The 7,656-nt window shown below is 56.6% G+C and overlaps 1 protein-coding gene across 2 annotated transcripts in view; it reads left to right on the top strand.

Annotated features, from left to right (window-relative positions):
- The first annotated feature begins 6 nt into the window (after positions 1 to 6).
- SORL1 (sortilin related receptor 1) overlaps positions 7 to 7,656 on the top strand; it is a 46,352-nt gene continuing 38,702 nt past the window's right edge. For both annotated transcript variants that reach the window (XM_057386311.1, XM_057386312.1), the window contains exon 1: positions 7 to 81. The gene's annotated coding sequence lies outside the window, so the exon portion shown is untranslated. The remainder of the gene's footprint in view (positions 82 to 7,656) is intronic.

Genomic DNA, 7,656 nt, shown 5'->3' with positions numbered 1-7,656 from the left:
GCCCCCGCCGCCCCCGCCGAGCCCCCGCGGGGCCGCCGAGCCGCTCCGCGCCCGCCCGAGCCCATCCAGGTGTACGGACAGGTGAGCCGGCAGCGGGGATGGCGATGGGGAACGCACCCGTGGCTCGTTCTCCCCGCGGGGACACCGCGCTCCATCACCCCCCTGTCCCCATCCTCCCGCGGGGGTCCCGCCTGGGGAAGGGTCGGCGCGTCGCTTGCGGCTCCGGGGGAGAACGGTGCGTGTTTAGGCGTATTTAAGCAAGGCATCCGCAGCTCTCCCCGCACCCGCGGCTCCCCCGGAGCCGGCTCGCCCCGGTCACGTTCGCGGCGGTGCGAGATGCGCTCCCAGCGGGAGCAGCCAAGGGCACGCGGCGGGGATTCGGGGATTGATTCGGGGATTCGGGGATTGATTCGGGGATTCGGGGATTGATTCGGGGATTTGGGGATTCGGGCTGGGCATCCCCGCCGCCGGAGAGCCGGGAAGAGACCGCGATTCCCTGCGGGAGGGCCGAGGGGCAGCGGCGCTTGCAGGGATGCTGGCGGTGAGCATCGGCAGCCGGGCAGAGGGAGGTGATGCCGGGGAAGAAATGGCCATTTGTGAGGCACCGCGTCCTTCTCCGCGGAAAGGGCTGCCCTGCGTGTCTCAGCCATCCTCCACCGATCTTTGGGAAAGAAGGGCAGCGGAGTCCTCATCGCAGGAATAAAACAGAAACTGCTGTTTCTGAAAGTATCCCTGCTCAGGCTCGGTTCAACTGGCAAGTTTTGCTGCCAGGACCACGAAGGCTCCCCCTCACCCCCTCTTTTCCATCACTTTCGAGGGTGATGACAAATTACACTCAGACTTTCTGCCATGGGAAGCTTCAGCCTTAAAGGCTTTACCTTATTTTTGATGTACCCACATGCTGGACTACGCTACGCTGCCCTAGTTGATCCTCCTTGCTGACACTGCCTGTGTCCCCATCACGTGCCCAAAAGGCTGATCAGGGAGGGAGGGAACGAGCCCACAGAGGGAAAAGGCTCTGAGCCTTTGGTGACATCTGCATTCGCCTCTTTGGACAGTRCTTTCCCCCCTGGTGCTCTATAATTTCCCCTTTTTTGCTACTTGTAGGATGAGCAGGAGCCAGTCACGAGGCAGGGCCGGCCCTGGAGCTGCTGGAGGGGCACATGCRGGGCTGCTGCTGCTCCTAAAGCCCTTCTGTTCCCTTGTTTAGGGAAAAGCTGTTCCTCCTCCCCTTGAAAATCTGCTTCGCCTCCTCTACCTCCTCAGCTCGGCTGTTTTTAGCATAACACAGCTAGCCCGTTTTAGAAGAAAACATGACACTTGTCTCTCATCCACACTGGTGGCACTTTCCCTTCTGTCTCCCCGTGCTTTCCAGCCAGCCCACCCGGCAGGTAGAGAGCTGCTGTGGCAGGAATGTCCCTGTCACCCGGACACGGAGCTGCAGATCCAGGAGGGCGCGGTAACCCTGTCACTGCCCGGGACAGGACTAATAGGAAGCAGTGGGAGTTCAACCATTTGCCACTGTTTGGGCTTTTCTCATTGCCTCCAGCTCCCAGAGGGGATTTGCCTGGGGAGTGGAGCTGCTCTCGCTGGCAGCAGAGCACCCAGAACCTGTTTTTTCCTCTGCTTTGGGGCAGGACACAGAGATTTTACAGCCCAGGTGTGTCACCAGGAAGAGTTGTTTGGGACTGAACAACAGTTYTAAGTGCTACAGTGCTTTAAATCGAGGTCTGCTTTAATAAAAGGAGTGAGAGGGACCTTGTGTGTCCTAGGCTGCTTTGCAGACCCGGCCACACGAGTTCCTAAGCCTGGGAAGCAGCAAAGCCACGCAGCACCACGCTCAGGGGTCTCGTGCCCGGTCACAAGCACCCAACAATCCCCATGACCCCCCTCCCCCAGCTCTCTGGCACTCCAGCACAGTGCAAATCGTGCAGTCAAAGCACTCCTCTCTCTCTCAGGGACATCAGCATAAGGGGCAGTGCTTGGAGCGAGCATCCTCGTGCCGTGTCACTGCGGTGCCTTATCTGGGACACATCGCGCTCCCGTGCCTTTGGCAGGGCACTCGGCCATATGCTATGCACTGGCTCCTGCCCCAAAACTCCCTGCCCTTCCCTGGCTCTCCAATGTGGTCCTGAAAGAGGCTGGTGGGACAGCTGAGAGCCCAGGCTCGGCTCAGGGGCSGGGGAAAGCAGCGTTTGTGGCTGGCGTGGGTGATGTCATCGGGGGACCGGCGGGAGGGATGCATCGCTCTGTCTGGAACCAAGCAGGGGAAGAGCATCCAAAGCCTTTGTAGCTCCTCAGGAGCCAAGCACAGCTTACTCAGCACCGTCAGGAACAGGCTCAGAGCCCTCTTGCCTTGGACACCGAAAGCACGGGCACAGGATGTCACTTGGATTCTTTTCTGGACCCTCTGATCACCGCCTCACCGGGCAGGCTGCAGCAAAACTTTTCGGGAAAGTCACCAAACAACAGAACCAGCAACCTTAACCCAAATGCGGCTTTTCTTTGGGTTTTTTTCTGACTCTGAAGCAGCAGCAATCAGGAGAGCAAATGCCTGACTCTGGAGACGGTCAGCTTGGAGACAGAGCAGGTTTTGTTCCCTCGCACAGCCCTCACCTCTGTGGGATCCTTGGTCAGGGTTACAATGGACAGACTGTTTAAGCACTGACACGAGACAGGACTTTCCTAGGATGTCACCAACGGCACAGAAGCATCCCCAGGGCAGGAAAATGTCATCCCTCAGGGCCAGCAGTGTCCCCTGAGCCCCTTCCACACCCGTGGCACCCCACCCTGCCCTCCTGGCTCCTGGCACCAACCCCTGGCCACCGTGCAGTGGCTGATGTGCCACCCACCCTCCTGTCCCCACAACCTTTGTGCTCCTGCCTGCACATCCCTGCTCAGACCCAGGGACGGGGCCTGGCTCCAGAATTTCACATTTCCACGGAGCCTCCCCACCATGTCCTGTAAATCCAGGCTGCTGGGTGTGAACCAGCCCCAAACCTCACGGGCTRCACCCGACAAGGAGGAGAGGAGCAGCTGCTTTGGCTGCCTGGGTGCGTGCAGGGTGACCATGGGGACGGCTGTGTGGTGAGAGTTGTGTCATGACTGTGGCAGACAGGGAGGAAAAATGCTGGGGCAGGAGCCCAGCCTGGCTCTGCTGCTCAGGGGRAGAGAGGAGTTACGAGATCCTTCATGCTGCTGAAACATCGAACCTTTACCTGTACACATCCTTCACCTTCTTCACCCAAAAACACCCCCAAAAGCATGGGGCTGACAAGAAATGTTTGCCCTAAATCATGCTGGGACAAGAGACATCTCATCTGCCTCTCCCCGTGCCCAAAACCTGCACGTGGCTGTCACCCCTGTGCCTCCCTGTCCCCTGAACCAGCGTTAGTGCTGCCCTAACATCATTCTTCTCTTCCCCTTCTGGGGGACCCATTTGACAGCTCCCAACCTCCCCTTTCCTGCTGATAACCGCCCTGCTTTTGAGGAAAAACACCAAGTTTTCATCATTTCCGGGCCATTTGCTATGAACTGACCTCTTATCAGCCCAGCACTTGACCCTGACACTGCCCCCACCCCTCTGCACTGATGGGGACCTCAGATAACCTCCTCTCATGGTGCCAAACTGGCAGGGAGCCTCGCTGCTCCGAGAGGAGCACAGAGTGCTTGGGGTGAATGCCATCCAGCCCTGGGAACRCAGACATCAGGCACGCTGCCTCACAATTGAACCGTGCTTCATTTTGACCTACTTTGCCAGCCTGGCAGAGCCCAGGCCAGCCTTTAACCTTCTGGAGGTGCCCTGGGTGGGGACAACACATCCCAGCCATGTTCTTTTCCTCCTTCTTTGTGTCAGCAGCTCCCCCTCCCCATTCTGGGTCATTCATGACCACCCTGAGAAGGTTTTCTCACTCCTGGCATTGTTTATTGCCAGAGCTTGATCTCTGGAAGCCACACAGCTCCTGCTCCTGGCACCGTGGTGCCTGGGAGAGGTATTTGTGGTTTTCTTCATTGTTTTTCCCCTCCAGCAGCTCCCTCACAGATCCTGYGAGGGATGTGGTGTCCCAGGGGCATCWCTCAAGCTTTCCAGAGCTGGAAAAGCACACTTCGGACCTTTTCTGCCACCCCTTCATTATGGGGAAGTGAATTTTATCAGCATTTCCCAAATCTGCTGGGGCAGCCTCCATTCCCTCGACCAATTTAGGAGAGCCCAGGTTATTTCTGGGATCATTTCTGGGGTTGTTTCTGGATTCCTGCCCTGACCCCAATCTCCYCCCTCCATTACCTTTCCCATTCTCCTGCAAACAACAGCTCGGGGAGAGCTCTCTTGGCGGCGGCAGAGAGAAAACAGCCCCGCCAGGCAGCGGATGATTTCCGTATTAACAAAATTAACACGGGGGCCTGGCGCTCTCCGAAATGAGTCACCCGTGTTTCGTATCARTGATTTCAGACCCTGGCATTTTCAGTCCGAGCCACAGGCAGGCACAGGCACAGGCTGTATTTTCAGCTCCCGCGGCAGGGCTGGAAGCAGATGCTCGGGAGYGGAGCAGAAGGCGCGGTAACGGAGCTGTGGTGGGGAATGTGATGTGCAGAGCCACCCGTGACACCCTGGGCCGGGCTCTTGTGTAAGCCCTGCCGTGGGGAGGCACAGGAATGGGGACAGAAAGGCCTGGCACTTGTCCTGTGCAACTCCAAGCGAGCTGGAATGAGGAGGAGCAGGGTGAGAGCGCCTTGTGCGTGCGCTTTGCTGCTGACCCCTCCTTCAGCCCCATCCTCACTCTCCTCCAGCTGCTGGGAGCGGAATATTTCACCCATTCCCCTTCTCCCCATATCCTGGCAGCCCTGAAGCTGTGATCCAAGCTGGTGGCAACACTTGGATGGTTTCAGCAGCCGCAGAGAGCCCTTGCTCTTTGCCACCCTCACTCACCAAACCKTAGTAATAACTCATTAATGATTCACAAATTCCCCGGGAGCTGCGTTTGTTTGTAGGCCAGCTGCAGGAGGGGAGAGCACCCAGGTGATCCCTAAGAACCTCTGTTGTGCACACAGCGCTGAGCTCAGCCCCTGAGCTGTCACAGCTTGTCACCTCCCGAGGAATYGCGAGCTGGAGCAAAGCAAATTCATCCTCAGCAGAGCAAACMCAGGGGTGCACACACAGCGAGCTCCCAGACCCAGGGACACCAAAAACAGCCCCCAGTGCTGTCCTGTCACTTGTTACTGCTGCTCCAAATCAGCCGGCAAACAAAATTTCTGCTGGTGGCTCCCTACAGCCAACAGTGGGGTTTCAGCATGGAGCACAGGCTCCAGGCTGGGATTTGGRGTTCTCTGGTGATGGGAGGGCTCGAGAGCAGCTCCAGAGAGCTGTCCCTGCAGTCACTCATCCCCTGAGCATGCTGGAGCCAGGGGCTCTCACATTTGTTATATGACACCTCCTCAACCAAAATCCTTCCCCAAACTTTCAATCCAAGCATAGGCAACGAAGAGGGATGTGCCAGGAAGGGAAGCTGGTGTTTAGGCATTTCCAAAGAACACGGATCAGGGTTTTTTTTCCCAGCTCTGGGCACTGGAGGAGCTCAGCCCTGCGCTCTACACGTGCACTGACAGTCATCACCTCCCCAGGCGCAGCAGGGCAATATTTCCATCTCATCTCCCAGAMATTCCTTCTGCCAGCCCAGCCTGGAGCACTCAGGCTCCAGCTGCATCCCTGCAGTTCGTACCTGCTCTCAGATGGCAGCTCCAGGGGCTGTCTTCTTCTCATCCCCTTCCTGCAGGGCATTCATTTGCTTCAAATGCTGTTAGCAAGGAAATAAATACACACCACGAGCAAAGTTAGAAACATTAACTACCTTAACCACAGCTACAAGCAGCCTCTGCTAYGTCTTGGCTCCAGTTTTCCCCTCCTGGACTTCATTTGGCACCTCACATATTAGGAGGACAAATTAGAATTTCATGCATATTTCATATACACTTAATCGCTTGGCAAAGACCAAAACACTTCCCCATTAAGTGGAATTTATGCTAAATGTTTCCATTAGGCACCAGTCACTGCCTGTTCCGAGGTTACAGCAGCTCCCCAGAAGGTGTCCCCTGCCAGGGGAGGTGGGGATGCTGTGGCAGTGACAAAGCAGCAGGGAAGGGTCTCCAACAGTAGTTTTATGGCAAAGTTATTCCCCAAAAAAATGGTGAGTGGGATGTCAGCTGCTGTGTGAACAGAATCCACCTGAGGCCGTGTTTGATGCTCCCCTGAGCCTTTTGTGTCCCCACAGAGCTCTGAAGGGCCAGGGCAGGGCTGCAAAGCAGCAAACACGAGCRTGTGAGGCTCCTGAAGCCGAGACACTGCCACATGAACCCCTCCTGGGACACTGACAGCATCCTCCTGCTGCCTCCTCCTGCTTTACTCCCTCTAGTAACAGCTTCTCCAGCTGCTCCAGACCTTCCTGCTGAGCACTCTTCCTCCTGCCAGGACCCAAACCTTGCCTTTGCCTTTATACAGGGGCTCTGCCCTAGCTCACATGGCTCCTGAAGGGCTAACAAAGCTCATTCCCCCAAACCCAAACACCTCGAGCCTGGWTTTTGGGTTTTACTGCACTTCCCAAGTCTCCAAAAAGGAGTCTCGCTGTCTGTTTTATCATGGAAGAAAAGTAGCTGGAGAGTTTTACTGCTGAGGTTAAATCAAGGTGCAGATCGGAGTCTGCTTTGCTTTCCCTGCTTTTGAAACTCCCAGTATCAGATTTCTTGTGGAAAAAAAAAAAAAAAAAAAAAAAAAAAAAGGAAAAGTACGATTAAAATTGACACTGAGGTGGTAACAAACCCCTCTGCTGAAAGGAGCTAAAGGGCCAAGTTTTGTGTTCCTAACAGTGCCCAACTCCAGCTCCCGAGCACAGCTGGGCACCCAAAAAAAGCTGCACCCAAAATAACCAGCAGAGATGTCGGAGATTTAAACGGGGTTATTCTGCTTTCAGAGGCGGGGGGAGGACTGGACTGGGAGCTCAGAGCCGCTCCGGATTCCCCACCCGAGGCTGTCTGCCGGCTGTCTCRGCGGGCAGCAGCAATCCCTCCTTCTCCGCCCCGTTTCCCTGCATCCTCAAACAGCGTTTTTTCCTTTTAATGTCTTTTTTTTTTTCTCTTTTTCATTTTTTTTTTCCGGCGGGCACGCAGGGCTCCGGCTGCCCGGCTTTTGTAGCTGATGCTGCTGCTGCTGCTGCCTGACCTAAATCTGCATCCGTGGCCGGGAGCTCCGGCGGGGTTTGCCCGATTTGGGGGTCCCCAGCCGGGAGGCACCGGCTCCGGGGGCTTCTCCCTGCCACGATCGGCTTTGGGTTTGCTTCTCTTTCCCGTCCTCTGAGCCTGTTGCGTAAGAGGGATTTGAGGGTTTCAGCTCTGCTCACCCCCCCTCGGTTTTTCCAGAATAAAGACCTTGTTTTTTCCAAGGGTTTCGCTCGCTGGAGGTTACAGCAGCCCCGTTCTTGCGGGCGGTGCTGCTCGCTGATGCCGGGGTCAGCGAGAGCTGCGSGGTATCGAGCCTAAGAAGGGCTTATCCCGGTATTTTTACAGCTCCCCGAGGCCCTGAGCTCGGGGTTAGCAGCGCTGGGCTGAGCCGTGGCGTGCGAGGGCTCAGGCACGCACGTCCTGTGCTGCAGGGAGCTCACCCATCCA

Source organism: Malurus melanocephalus, unplaced genomic scaffold (genome assembly GCF_030028575.1).
Source record: "Malurus melanocephalus ecotype Western Australia unplaced genomic scaffold, MMel_1.1 scaffold_952, whole genome shotgun sequence".
In the NCBI taxonomy this organism is placed as follows: Eukaryota; Metazoa; Chordata; class Aves; order Passeriformes; family Maluridae; genus Malurus; species Malurus melanocephalus.
This window is presented reverse-complemented; position numbering and strand designations above follow the sequence as displayed.